Consider the following 15,337-nt stretch of genomic DNA (forward strand, 5'->3'; position numbering starts at 1 on the left):
TATACCTCACACTTTACCATCCTAGTACCCAGTGGGTCTTTAGCTCTCAGATAGACCCTATGCTTTGGGGTCTGACTTTCTTGTCAGACACTGAAGTTCAGATCCTCGCTTAGTAATTTGTTAGCTATGGGACCTTGGGCAAACTGTCTCATTTCTTCAAGCCTCCGTTTCCTCATCTGTAAAATGAGGCTAACGATGGGACCTTGTAGGAGAGTCTCCAAGATTACATAATATTTGTAATGCACTTAGCACAGTGCCTGCATTCAAGGTGGCTATGTGTTTGGCTTTTCATTTGTTATTCCCTTTAGAACGTCTACATTGAGAAGGAAGAGCAATGATTTTGCCTTTTTCACTGTTGACTTTCCAAGGCTTGACAGCATCTGACACAGAGCAAAATCAATAAGCATTAGTGGACTTGCATGATGAAGGAGGAGAGAGGCAGGGCCCCCAGGAGCCTCCTCTGCAGCCTACAGCCCTCTGTCACTGAGGGGCAGTAGCTAAGCCCCAGGACTCAGGTCAGCTTGCCTGCATCTGAATCCTTGCTCTGACACTTATCAGCTTTGCAACCCATGGCCAGTTGTTAACCTACGTCTTTGATTCCTTATCTGTACACAAGGAAAATAATAACTGCCTCTTAAGTTTGCTGTGAAAATAACACTAATAAAATAACATTATATCATGATCGTACAATAACATTAAGGTAATGGGATATGACTGTTATGTAATTATTTTCAATAACTATTACTCAACATTTCATAAATAGTTCTGTTTTACCACAGTATGGTAATCTCTCTCTCTCTTTCTCCCCTTACTAATGTGAGCTTCTTGAGGGTAGGATCTGTGTCTGCTTCATCCTTGTGTATCCTGTACCTAGCTTTGGTGATAGATACCAGTAAATTTCTCTTTAATACCTTATGTTTTTCAATATATAACCCTCTCAATGACCTTCAGGGTAACCAGGGTGGGCATGATTATCCTCTATTTAAAGACACAAGACTCTGAAGGACAAAGAGATTAAGTGCACTGCCGAGATCACACCACCACTTTAGTGACCCGGCCGACTTTCTGAGCACTGATGGGCCACCAGGAGGCTGTTGGGAAGCTTGTTCCCTCTTCAATCGCAAGAAGGGGAGAGGGGTTCTGTGTTGGCAGTGCTGTTCACACGTGAACAAGCAGCCACCACTCCCTGACGATCCAGGAAATCTGTCAAGATCTGTCCGCTTAATCCCAACCCCACCACTGCAGCCCTGAGTCCTCACCCAAAGCCAGGTAGCTCCAGGCTCTCGCAGGCAGCTACCTGCCCCTCATCTGCCATCGCGTGGATCCATCTCCCACATGCTGGAGTCAAGCCGGCTAAAACTCCTCACCTTCTGTGTGGGTCTGGTTCTCTTTGATTTCTACACCTACCTTCATAAACACTCATCTCCGTGCTTCCTCTTCCCTGTGTCCTCATGACCAGAGAGGGGTTCAATTCAGTTCATTTCTACCAACATCTATTCAATAATCACAAGTCCCACTTGTAGAGTGCTTCATCATTTTAAAATAACCTTCTCATTCGTTTTAATTCCCATGCCAGGAACAGTGTGCTGGGGACTGTGGGAGGTAAGACATGCCCTACTCTCAAAACACTCAGAACCTCCAGGGGAAAAGAGAAGCATGCAATTACCTTAATACTATAACAGTACTACTACTACTAGTTAGCTACCATTTATTAAGCTTACCATACACCAAACACTGTAACAAACTCATTTACGCGTCACCATATCCTGTGAGATAAATGTTGTCAGATGTAACTGTGAACACTACCAGAGCTGAAATAAATAAACACTTAAGAAACAAGTTTAGCTGGTCTCCCAGAGCAGAAATTGAAAGGGTGGGTGATAATGGCAAAAAGAAGTGAGTTCATCACATAGTCAAGACTCTGAGTTCAAGTCTCTGGTCGCCTCATGAGCTGAATCATTGGATTATACACTCTTACTTTGTTATTACAATGGTGCAAGTCGCAAATCCGGGACACTGTTTCCAATGAGGTTTGAGACAGATTGCGTCGAATCCCTGGTGGGTCCAGAGTCACACGGCAGGCAAATTTGTATGTGCGTACCCTAGGCTTGGCAATGGTTTTCAAGTTTGTTTCCTGTGTCCACTTCACAGAACTGGAGACTGAGGCTCAGACAGTAAATCACTTTTTCAAGGTCTCAGAATTAGTAGAAGAAATAGCATTCTACCTCAGGTATCTAATCCCAAATACATACATTCATTCACTCTAAATAAAAATAAAAGTATAGGGGCTTCCCTGGTGGCACAGTGGTTGAGAGTCCGCCTGCCGATGCAGGGGACATGGGTTCGTGCCCCAGTCCGGGAAGATCCCACATGCCGTGGAGAGGCTGGGCCCGTGAGCCATGGCCGCTGAGCCTGCGCATCCGGAGCCTGTGCTCCGCAAAGGGAGAGACCACAACAGTGAGAGGCCTGCGTAACACAAAAAATAAATAAATAATATAAATAAAAATAAATAAACAAATAAATAAAAGTATATACTGTAGAAGCACAGAGAAAGGAGTAATTAATTCCAAGTGAGGAGAGAAGGTTTCATAAAGAAGGCAGCATCTGAGCTGAGCCTTGAGGCACAAGGAGAATTTCCCCAAGTGGGGAAACAGGGAGGGACATCCCATGTAGAGGATTGGCAGCCAGGCCTGAACACAGAAGGTTTGCGGTGTGTTAGGGAGAAAGAGTGGTGTGGTCATTTGTCATGGGGCTGCTAATGTCATGACCATTCTCTACTGAGAAATGGAAAGGTTGGACTTGATCATATTAATAGTAATTAATAAGAGTACAGCCCTTTGGAGTTGACAGTGTGCTTCCACATCCATGATTACATTCAGTTTCATAGCAACATTTGTCATCGTCCTCATTTTGCAGAGGAGGAAACCAACACTCAGCCAACTGAAGAAATTTGCTTATTGTCTTTCAGTTAGAAAATGGTGGAGCCAGAAATTGGTTTCCAAATTACACGACCCATGCTGCCCTTCCTACCAAACTGTCTTAAAATTATAACTGTTTAGTACATGTAGCAAGCCAGACGTTGGTCCTAGAATTCTGGGCTGCATCTGTTACACAAAGGCATGTTGCTCACCTTCAGGTCAAGAAGCCATCTCTTCTCAGTGTGTGTCTGCCCAGCATTGATGAATTCTAGGGTCTCACTGGAGGGTGTTGGCCTGGAGGTAGAAATGAGTGGGCCAAGGGGCTGACATGGTCTCACCTGCTTGGCCTTACTGGAAGGGAGTTGAAAAGATCCTTTTGGTCCTCTCCACTCCCCTCCCTAGGACACAATATTTAGGACTATCTCCCCACCTTTGAGACACTTCTTTGGATTCCTGTAAGGTAGAGAGGTGGGCCCTCTTGGGACCAGGCAATTGCTTTGAGAAAAGTGTGAAGATTCTGTGTGGTTCATGTAGGGACAGTCTTGCTCTGTGACCATTGGAAAGTCACTTATCTTCTCCAAACCTCAATTTCCTATCTATAAAACGAGCAGGGGGACAGGTGGGCTAATACCTACAGAGAAGCAATATAGCCAGAGCTGAAGAGCATGGGCTGCGAAGCCAGACTGCCAGGCCCCAAACCTTGCCTCTGCTAGATCTCAGCCTTGGCCAGTTTACTTAACCTCATTGTGCCTCAGTTTCCTTTACTGTAAAAGGGGGATAAAAATGATACTCTTTACCTCTTAGGGCCATTGTAAGGACTAAATACTTAACCCATGTAAAGCATTTCGAACCATCTTCTAAAGAGCTGTTCTCAAGTACTAATAGAAATAATAACTAGTGTTTGTATCATGTTACAGGGCCTAAGACCTTTTCACAGGTCCTTTCCTTGCCTCTCAAGGCACCCTCTGGGAGGCAGTGGTCATCACCCTTCTTTCTGATAGTTGAGATAACTGAGATGCAGGGAGGCCAAATGACTTTTCCAAGATCATACAGCCTGTGAAAGACTAAAAAGGGACGTAGGCCCAGGATTTCTCCCTCTTGCAGAGATGGTATAGCACAGAATGGTAGACCCAGATTTACATCCTGATAAGTTGTTCTTTCTCCCCCTTCTCCTCTCTCGCCATCTCCCTCTCTCTCTCCCCAGCCCTGAGAATGTCCACTTAATCTAAGGCTTTATTTCCTCAACTATATAATGGGGATGATACAACCTACCACCTAGGATTATTCGCTTCCCTTCTCCTCATGTCATCAAATCCCAGGAAAAGGGGATCTAAGTGGTCCACAGACCAGCAGCATCAACATCACCTGGAGCTTATTAGAAATGCAGAATCTCAGACCTATTGAATCAGAACCTGTATTTTAACAAGACCTCGGGTGATTTGTATGTGCATTATAGTTTGAGAAACATTGAGCTAAAGGATGTGTTTAGTAAACCGTAAAGTCTGGTGCACTGTGTTAGCAGTGACTTGGTAGAGATAAGTAACATTGTGCCTACACACACTCAGTATTTCTACTCATCCAGTCATTGCTGGCCACTTGCTCATGAGTAATAAGTGGATAAGAAAGTGATGTAAGAGAGGCATTTCCCTGATGAAGTAGGTTGGTTCTTGAGGAACATATCTACACAAGATACACTTATATTAAAAATTATTTGTTGCTTACCTGAAATTCCCATTTAACTGGGTGCTCTATATTTTATTGGACAATTCTATTCCTAAATGGACTCAGGTTTGTTTTGGTCACGTTGCGCAACTTGCAGGATCTTAGTTCCCTGACCAGGGATTGAACCCGGGCCCCAGGCAGTGAAACACAGAGTCCTAACCACTGGACCGCCAGGGAATTCCCTGCACCCACTTGTTATTTAAATGCTAAGTTCCTGAAGTTTGGAGCCAGCTGTAGGGTCCTCTCAAGACCTAACTTGTGGCAGGGAAGGGAACCATATTAATATTTGTCCCACTTTATTGAGCACCTGCCACTTCACAGCTCCTTTACTTAGAAAATTACTGCCTCAGTCTGGAGCCTTGCACCTCCAAGTACGGTCAGGGACCGACAGCCTTGCTTGTTAGAAATGCAGTTTCTCAGGCCCCACTCTGGACTGACAGAGTCACCTACAGGTGATTCATATGTACATCCAAGTTCAAGCAGTACTGGGTGAGGCAACTCCAGGTAAGGAATAACTAGTCCAAGACTCATTTTAAAAAAAATAATAAAAATAGACTTTTTTTAAAGCAGTTTTAGGTTTACAGAAAAATTGAGCAGAAAGTAGAGCTCTCACGTACCTCTTCCCCCCTCTACAGAGTTTCCCCTATTATTAATATTTAATTAATTAAACAAAGAGGTCATTAGACAGAGGTGGTTTTCTAATGCTGTGGCTGCCTGCTTAAGCAAACCCAAACCTAACCTATAAATGCCTCAAGGCTAAGAACTAGGAACCTGAAGACAACCAATCACAAATGGCCAACTAGGCTTCCCTAAATAAGGCCACTGCTAAAGCTAGAGCTAATTAAATGATTCCTTTGCTTTGCTTCTGCGTCTTCTCCATTAAAGTCTAGGACCTCTCTACCCCACTACTCCTGTTATTGGAGCCCTCAACCATTTCCGGTTTGGCGCTGCCCTATTGGAATGGATGTTTCCTCAAATAAACTTACAAATTTTAACATGCTTTAGTTTATATTTTAACATTAACATCTTCCCTTAGTGTGGTACATTTGTTACAATCGATGAACCAATAATACAATATTTTAAATCCAAGCCCATAGTTTATATTAGGGTTCACTCTTTATTTTGTACATCATGTGGGTTTTGACAAATACATAATGCTATGTATTGGCTGTTACAATATCACACAGAATAGTTTCACTGCCCTAAAATTCCACTGTGCTCCACCTATTCACCTCTCCCTCCTTCCCCCTGAACCCTGGCAAACACTGATCTTTTTACCATCAAATACCGTTTTGATTTGCTAGAAAAGTAATAAAAACTCTTTCATAAAGAAAAGAGTGTTTTTCAAAAATGAAACTGATACAGAGGTGAAATGACTTGCTCAAGGTCACCAAACTAGTAAGTGCAGGAGCTGGGTTTCCAACACAAGTCTGTCTAACTCCAAATCTCTGTTCAATATGGCCAAGCCCTTTCTTACTGGGAGTGGAGACATTTGAACTTCTGTGCTGTAGGAGAGGTCCAGGGGTCTTGGTGACTATTACCCCTGTGGATGGTGTGTACATGTAGTGATAGTGGGGTAGTGGGTGGGCAGGCAGGCAGACAGGAAATATCTGGCCTATGGAGGTTCCCAAGAATTTCTAATATGTACTATAGTGGGAGCTGCGGCTGAATTTCCAGACTGGATCTCCCCACACCTCTGCACCCCACTTAAGCCAGTTATGATTTACAAATGGGAACTTAGAAATGCTAATGACCCTGACTGGGCTCACTAATTACTCCTTAATCAACTGCTAATGGGTGTTAGCTGCCACCCCAGTGTGGCTGATAGGGCTCCAGCTGGCCAAGGTTCAAGGGAAGCTGGTTGTCAACGTGTCACTGGCCTTGAAAATAGAAGGAGGCCATGGGGTGGGTGAAAAGTGTCTTCTTTTCACTTTCTTCCTCTGTCTTTTTGTCTGGATGTTTGGTCCCAGTCATGAGGGACTGGGAAGCAAAGGTATTTGGAGGATGTAAGAACCAGGAAAAGCCAGGAGTGAGTGGTTAGCCAGCAGAGGAGGTCAGACAGACAACAAAGATTATTGAACGTGTACAAATGTCAGGTACTGTGCTGAGCGCTTTCTTCCTGATGCCGTCAAGGTCAAGGATTTGGAGGGAGAAAAAGGAAGTGAGGACAAGTTGAATGTGTAGGGAAGTAACTCTGAGGAACATGAATGAGAGAAGTCATGAATCAGAGGCACCTGAAGGTTGGCAAGAAAAAAAGAGAAAGAAAACTAACATTTACAGAGCATGTTTTAAAAATATTTGTTAAATTGATAGTCTAAAATCAAATGCTCTCCACGTGAGATATTTTAATGATAATAGCTGCCATGAATTGTATACCTATGACGTGCCCAGCATGTGCTGTCCCCCACAATGACCATCTTCAATAGAGGTTTACTGTACCTTTTACAGATGCAGAAATTAGGATTCACAGAGGTTAAGGGTCATACCCGTGGTCACGTTGCTAGTATGCAGGTCTGCTATTTTCCTAATTGCAAAGCTTAAAAATTTTAACAGCTTTATTGAGACATCAGTGTCATATAAAAAGTGTATGTATTTAAGATGTACAACTTGATATTTTGATATATGTATATATTGTGGAGTGATCACCACAAAACAGTTAACAATTTATTATTTCTACATAGTTACCATTTGTGTGTGTGTGTGTGTACGTTAAGAAGATTTAATTTAAGATTTATCCTCTTAGCAAATTTTGAGTATACACCACAGTGCTATTAACTATCATCACTATGTGTACATTAGATCTCCAGAACATACTCATCTTAGGTAACTAAAACTTTGTACCCTTTGACCAGCATCATCCCATTTCCTCCTCCCCCAGCTCCTGGCAACCACTGACCTACTCTCTGTTTCTACGAGTGTGACTGTTTTAGATTCTACGTATAAGATCATGCAGTTTCTCTTTCCGTGTCTCGCTTATTTTGCTTAGCATATTTTGCTTAGCATAATGCCCTTCAGCTCCAGTCATGTTGTTGCAAATGGCAAGATTTCCTTCTTTAAGGCTGAGTAATATTCCAGTGTGTGTGTGTATATATATATATATATACACACACACACACACACACACACAGACACACACACACACACTTTATTTTCTTTATCCATTCATCTATGGAAGGACATTTAGTTTGTTTCTATGCTTGACTGCTGTGAATAATTCTGCAATGAACATGGAAATGCAGATATCTGTTTATGATACAGTTTTTGATTCCTCTGGGTATATACCCAGAAGTGGGATTGCTGGATCATATGGTAGTTCTATTTTTAATTTTTTTGAGAAATCTCCATATGTTTTCCACAATGGCTGCACCAATTACCACACTCACCAACAGACACAAGAGTTCCTTTTTCTTCACATCTTTCCCAACACTTGTTATCTTTTGTCTCTTTTACAACAGCTATTCTAACAGGTGTGAGGTGATATCCCATTGAGGTTTGGATGTGCAGTTTCCTGATGATTAGAAATGTTGAGTACCTTTTCACATACCTGTTGGCCATTTGAATTTCTTCTAAGAAGCGTATTTAGGTCCTTTGCCCATTTTTAAATCAGGTTATTTGTATTTTTGGCAATGAGTTGTAGGAGGTCCTTAGGTATTTTGGATATTAATGCTTTATTGGATATGTGATTTGCAAATATTTTTTCACATTCCATAGGTTGTCTTTTCATTTTGTGTGTTGATTGTTTCTATTTCATTTGATGCAGTCCCACTTCTCTATTTTTGCTTGTTGCCTGTGTTTTTGGCATCATTATTTTTAAAAATTTTGCTAATATCAATGTCAATAAGGTTTTTCCTTGTTTTTTTTTTCTAGGAACTTTAAGGTTTCAAGTTTTATGTTTAAGACTTTAATCCATTTTGTGTTGATTTCTGTGTATGGTGAGAAATTGGGGGCCAATTTCTTTCTTTTGCATGTGGATATCCAGTTTTCCCAGCACCATTTGTTGAAGAGTCTATCCTTTCCCCATTGTTGAAGATCTTGGCACCCTTGTTGACGATCAGTTGACTGTAAATGCATGAGTTTGTTTCTGGGTTCTCTATTCTGTTTCATTGGTCTATATGTCTATTTTTATGCCAGCACCATACTGTTTTGATTGCTACAGCTTTGAAATATAATTTGAAGTCAGGAAGTATGATGCATCCAGCTTTGTTCTTCTTGCTCAAGATTGCTTGTGTGTATGTGTGTGTATACATGTGTGTGTGAGGGGGGTGTTTGTGTGTAGAATTGTTAGGGTTTTCTATGTGTATGATCATGTCTTTTGCAAACAGAGATAAGTTTACTGCTTCTCTTCTGATTGGATGCCTTTTATTTCTTTTTCTTGCCTGATTGTTCTGGCTAGGACTTCCAGTACTCTGTCGAATAGCAATGGTGAGAGTGGACATCTTTGCCTTTTTCCAGATCTTAAAGGAAATATTTCAGTTTTTCCCCATTGATTAGGATGTTAGTTGTGAGTTTTTCATAAATGGCCTTTATTATGTTGGGGTAAGAGGTTAAAACTTAGAAACACAAGGGTGAGAGCTTATGAAGCTGAAACTTAGATTGTGAGAAGGGGTCATACCTGGCTTATGATGGCGTTTCTGAGCTTGAAGGAGGGGTCCCATTGGCTGGGGACCCAGATCTCTGAGAAAGGGGCTTGGATTGGCTGGTATCACTGAGGGGGCACAGTGAGGCTGGTTCTATGAATGTTGCTGCAATGTGGATTTAACTGTTGCTCCTAACAAGAACTACTGCAGCCAGGGTAAAGAAGCATTGCTCAGTAACACAGAGAGGAACGCCAAGGAGATAGAAAGTAAACAGGAAGGAGAAGTCCCCTCTCACCCCTCCAGCTGTGCAGGCTCCCTCTTTCACCTCTATTGGCAGAGTTTAATAGGTCACTAGCTAGCCAAGCCTAAAATGTGGTTTGCAAACTCCTAGCCCCAGTATCTCAAAGTACACATTGTGGTGTAGTGAAAAGTATCTGAAATTTAGCATCCAAAGACCTGGACTACTGTAAAAACTAACTGGTTTCCCTGTTTTTGCTCTTAGCTCCCTCTAATCCATCTTACTGCCAGTCCCCTTGCAGTGAGGGGTGGTCGTCTGGTTAAGTTATGGCCAATGGAATCTGTGTGGAAGGGATGTGTGAATTTTTAATTCATTTCATTAAAAGGAAGCTGCTTCCCCTCCATTTCTTCTTGCCTACTTCCCACATACTGGAACATGGGGCATGGCTGTGGTGAAAAACTACAACCATGGGATGAGAGCAGCACTCTAGGGAGTGACTGGACACCAAGAGAAAAGAAAACTGAGTCCTTGAATGACCTTCAGAGGCAGAGCCACCATAGTTCACTGGACTGCCTTTTACCTTGTTTAAGTGACTGTATTTGTCCTAGTGAAGTGGCAGAAGCAATGGCCTAACTGGAAACATCTAGTATTAAATGGCTTGTGGAGGTATTGGAAGGACTGAATAAATAGAATTTAGACTGAGCTTTTAGAAATGAGCCCAAAGTCCTGGGCAAGGCAGAGATCTATCTCTTCTTGGACGTTCTGTGGAACGGAAGCTTTGGTTCCAAAACTACTCCAGAGCTACTAGGACCAGGAAGAGCCACGTTATGCCTGCTACAGTCCCCCCCAACAGAATGAACCCCTGGTGCCCTGTCTCTCGACCCCCACAAAATAAACAACCCAGCTCTGGTCCCTCCACCAAGGATGCTACCAAAAAACCAAACATCCTCACAGCTAAGCTTGCCCCAGAAGCAGCAGAGGCAGCAGAAGCTGGTCCCCTCACTTTTGCTTTCCAGAATTCATGTTCATGGATCTGATTGGCCAAACCTAAATCACATTCAGAGCTCAGCTGCAAGGGAGTCTAGGACATGTACGTTTTACCTTTCTAGCTCCCACATTATAGCAATATCTACTAGAAGGAGGATGAAATGGATACAGAGTGCTAATGTACCCTATCTGGCAAAGTAGATTTATCATATCCTGAGAGTCATTCAACAAATTTTCTCTACTGCACGTTTATTAAATGCCATGGTCATAGTTGAGTATGACACAGCCCTTACCCTCAAAGAGTTTTTCTGTCCAATTTACAGCACAGTGTGCAAAGTTCTATGAGGAAAGCCTGGAGTCCCGAGGGATGGCAGAGCAGAGCTGCTTAACCAGGTCTTATGTGGAAAGAAGAGGGGGCACTGCTCAGGGAGGGCTTGGGCAGGTGATGCTGGAGCCTTGTCCTGAAGGAAATGTTGCCACAGCTTTCTGGCTGAGAACTTAGGCTCTGGGATGAGACCGTGTTAAATCCCATTTGACCACTCACTAACTAAAACCCTGAGTAAGTTCACCTGCAGGCCTGAATATAAGGCAATGTTTGTTCCTTCTACCCCATCCCTCCCCCCAAAAAACGATCTCTCACAAAAGACGGGGTGTCTTCGTCTGTTTGGGTTTCTATAACAAAATAACACAGACTAGGTAGCTTGTAAACAACAGAAATTTATTCCCACAGTTCTGGAGGCTGGAAGTCTGAGACCAGAGTACAAGCATGGTCACAGGAGGACCATCTATCAGGTGGCAAACTTCTCTTTGTGTCCTCATGTGATTGAAGGGGAGAGGGAGCTCTGTGGGTTCTCTTTTATGAGGGCATTAATCCCACTCATAAGGAGTCCACCCTCATGACCTAAGCCTCCCCCAAAGCCCAATTTCTTAATACCATCACATTGGACATTAGGATTTCAACAAATGAGTTTGGGCTGTGGGGGGACTCATTCAGACCATAGCAGGGAATAACTTTGTATTCAACTCCTTATATCAGTAGAAGTCAGTGCTTTAATTTGAACAAGATATGTATTAACTTGCAATAATATTCCTTAATTTGATATATGATGCCTTTGAAAGAAGAAAGCGCTCACCCAGGATCACACAACTAGAGATTACTGGAGGCAGAACTGACCCTTCCTGCATCGCTCACCTCTTAGTTACTAACCACACCATTCTTCTTGCCTAGTGGCTTCTCCCTTGTGCTCATTTCCTGCACTGGAGCTCATTTCTGGACAGTACTTCTAATGTCTGGGACTCCGCCTTTCTTGTGTATTTTTGGCTCAGTCTGTACCTTTGGCCTCCCAAGGTATCGTCCAAGGTCTCAGGCAAGGACTCCTTGGCTCCAGACATATGGCACTGGGGAGGCCTTCCTGTGATCTGGTCCCTCTGCTGGTTGGAGCTGGACTCAGACTTCTTGAGTCAGATAGACCCCAGTCTAGGCAGGACAGGGATAAAGACGCAGACATAGAGAATGGACGTGAGGCCACGAGGAGGGGGAAGGGAAGGCTGGGACAAAGTTAGAGAGTGGCATTTACTTATATATACTACCAAATATAAAATAGATAGCTAGTGGGAAGCAGCCGCATAGCACAGGGAGATCAGCTCCGTGCTTTGTGACCACCTAGAGGGGTGGGATAGGGAAGGTGGGAGGGAGACACAAAAGGGAGGAGATATGAGGATATATGTATACATATAGCTGATTCACTTTGTTATACAGCAGAAAGCAACACAACATTGTAAAGCAATTATACTCCAATAAAGATGTTAAAAAAAAAACAAAACAGATATACCCCTGTCTGAGGATGACTTCAGATCCGTAGGGGCAGCCAGCACTGTAGACCCAGGCTTTCTTCCTCTAGACATGCCAACAGCCTGTGATGATTTCCTCTGGATAAGTGTGTACAGGGAGCTGAATTCAAATTCTGAACAGCTTGGCTGGTTAATATCCATATAAGCACTGAATACTCAATCAGAGGTGATTCCCTTCTTTGTAACACAGCAGCCAGCACTTGACTCATTCCATCACCTGTACAAATGAGAACCAATAACCAAGGGATTCCTGGATATTTCCCCTGCCCCTGAGTTTCCAGAGATGCTCTGATGTCACTGGCCCTGCTTGTTTTCCTACTGTTATGTTCTTAAATCCACCTTGGGCTTTCTTTCAAACACTATTAGAACATGATTTGGGGCCCAATCCAGGTCTGGTGGACCTAATTGCTAGACAGCAGTGCTTTATCTTACCCAGAAGTATTGAGCTGTATTAAGAGATTTGATATTCACCTTCCATGTTGCCCTGAGACCTAGAATGCATTCACTTATAAAGTACAGAAAAATAAGCTGAGGTTCTAGGAAGACCACAAGCTGGAGAGGCAACCCAAAGGCATGAAAATAGTGCTAGTCTAGGAGTTTAAAGATAGGAGCTAGGGCTTCCCTGGTGGCGCAGTGGTTGAGAGTCTGCCTGCCGATGCAGGGGACACGGGTTCCTGCCCCGGTCCGGGAAGATCCCACACGCCGTGGAGCGACCGGGCCCGTGAGCCATGGCCGCTGAGCCTGCGCGTCCGGAGCCTGTGCTCCGCAACGGGAGAGGCCACAACAGTGAGAGGCCCGCGTACCGCAAAAAAATAAAAAATAAAAAAATAAAGATAGGAGCTAAAGCCCTAGTTCTGGTACTGAGGAGCTGTGTGAACTTTAACAAATATTTCCTGTTACCCCTCCTGTTGCCTCAGTGATCAAAGTCCTGAAAGCTGGCTACACTAGATCAAATGTTAATGTGTGCAGGAATCACCTAGGAATCTGTTAAAATGCAGAGTTCAATTCGGCAGGCCCAGGGTTAATCTGAGATTCTGCATTTCTAGAAAGCTCAAGTGAAGCTGATGCTGCTAGACCAGGGACCACAGTTGGAGTAAGAATCTGTTTCAAAAGTTCCCTCCAGCTCCTGTGCCCTAAAAACATCACACTCTTTTTAGTGACAAGAATAACGTTTCCGAGGGGTTTAAGTATATTCTTACATACACATTTGTTAAATTACATATATGATACAGATGGTTAAAAAAATTCAAACAATACAGAAACATCAAAACATAGAGTGTGGAAGTACCCTGGTAATCGACCCCCAAGAGAGAACCATTGTTAATGGTGTCATTAAAGTATTTAAGAATATGACCACCCGCCAAAAGTCAGGCTCAGCTGTCCTGATTATGGACAGGACCTTTTTTTGAAAGGACTTGAAGTTTCTCCTTCAGCTCAAAATCATTGCGGCCCCTCAGTGTGCTAGGTGACGAGGTAGTGAGTTTGGGCTTATTACATGGAGGAGTGGATTTCTTTGTGTTGTAATCTCAGATGGAAATTTAGAGTCTATGGTGGCTTCAGAAAGGGATCTTCGCAGAGCTAAGGGAGAGAGAATGAAAACACAGAGTGCTGGAAATTTGGTCACCTGGGGCTTTCCAAATAGGGGCTTTCTCCTCCTTAATTTCTCTGTGGGGACATTGCCCAGATATCAGGAGGAAAGTTTGGCAGATGTTTTCCCTGAAAAATGCCCTGTGACATCAAAGAGTGATCTAATGGAACCAAGAAAGATGAGAATTTCTTCGGCAATGGACTTAGGACCAATTGGTCCTGGCTACCTAGAGCAGGATCCTCCTCGTCTAGGGCACCCACGAGAGGGGAAGGTTTTACCTTCTGCCACCTCAAGCACGCAAATGAGCCCGGCTAGAGGCAAACTCTGGCTTTGCTGCTGTCTTAAGAGCAGACTCCTGAGACAAAGATTCCCCGAGTGCCCTCAGGACTACATTCAAAATATTCAGGATAGCTGGGTACCTCTCCCCTCATCCTCCAGTGCCTTCCTCTCCGCCCATTCTCCAGGAGGGAAGCTTGATGCACTTACAAAAGCAGTTTCCTTAAATGAACCCTGCTCCTTTTAGCCTCTGGACTTTTCTAGGCTGTGCCCTCTTCCTGGAACACAGCTCTGGCCCTGTATCCCCTCCCCACAGCCTTCACTGACTTCCCTTCCCTCCTTTCCCTTCCCCTAGTAGAGAAGGGTGGCTGTCCTCTCTGCTGGCATCTTATATCACCCCTAGAATAACACTTCTTACTCACTGTAACTTTTATCTCCCACATTATACTGGAGATCCTTGAGGACAGATAGCCTATTCTGTTTAAGGTTTTATCTTCCTCTACAGCACAGAGTATACTCATCAAATATTTGTTGAATGAATGGATGAAATTTAACTCACTCAAGGAGAATTAAAATGATATTTACTAAATATGGCTACCTGAATTACTTTTTGTTTAATTGAGGATTCTCTAATAAAGATAGGGTCACTAGTGCTTTTACTTTGTGGCCAGATTTTGAGAAGACAGTATGGTGTAGTGAAAGACCCTAGTCATGAGATCCGAGAGACCCAAGTCTACCATTTATATGTTTTATATCATTAATCAGGTGTTTGGCTTTTCTGGGCACCATTATCTTCAACAGGGAAAGAATGATTCCTATCATTCTCAAAAGATTAAATGAGATAATAGGTTTGATTTTTAAAAAAAAGCTACAGTGAGATTTGCAAATGTCAGTACTTATTATAACGGAGCATTTAAAGAAATTAAAGAATAAAGATACCGAATCACTGTCACCAGTGCTGGGGATGGCTCTGTGTGTAAGTTACGGAGATACTGTCTCTGGGTTACAACCCCTCGTTCCCCCACCCCCCAATTCCGTTCTCCATTTTGAGACACCGGGCTGGGACTCTGTCAACCGAATGCCTCCTTTACCAACAGCTCCCTTTTAGGCTCTGCCAATATGGGGTGCTAGAGAGAGACTGTAAGCCTGGCAGAGGAAGAAAGTACTTGCTCCTTCCTGT

Source organism: Aethalodelphis obliquidens, unplaced genomic scaffold (genome assembly GCF_003676395.1).
Source record: "Aethalodelphis obliquidens isolate GAN/ISIS:26980383/991018 unplaced genomic scaffold, ASM367639v1 scaffold9, whole genome shotgun sequence".
NCBI lineage: Eukaryota > Metazoa > Chordata > Mammalia > Artiodactyla > Delphinidae > Aethalodelphis > Aethalodelphis obliquidens.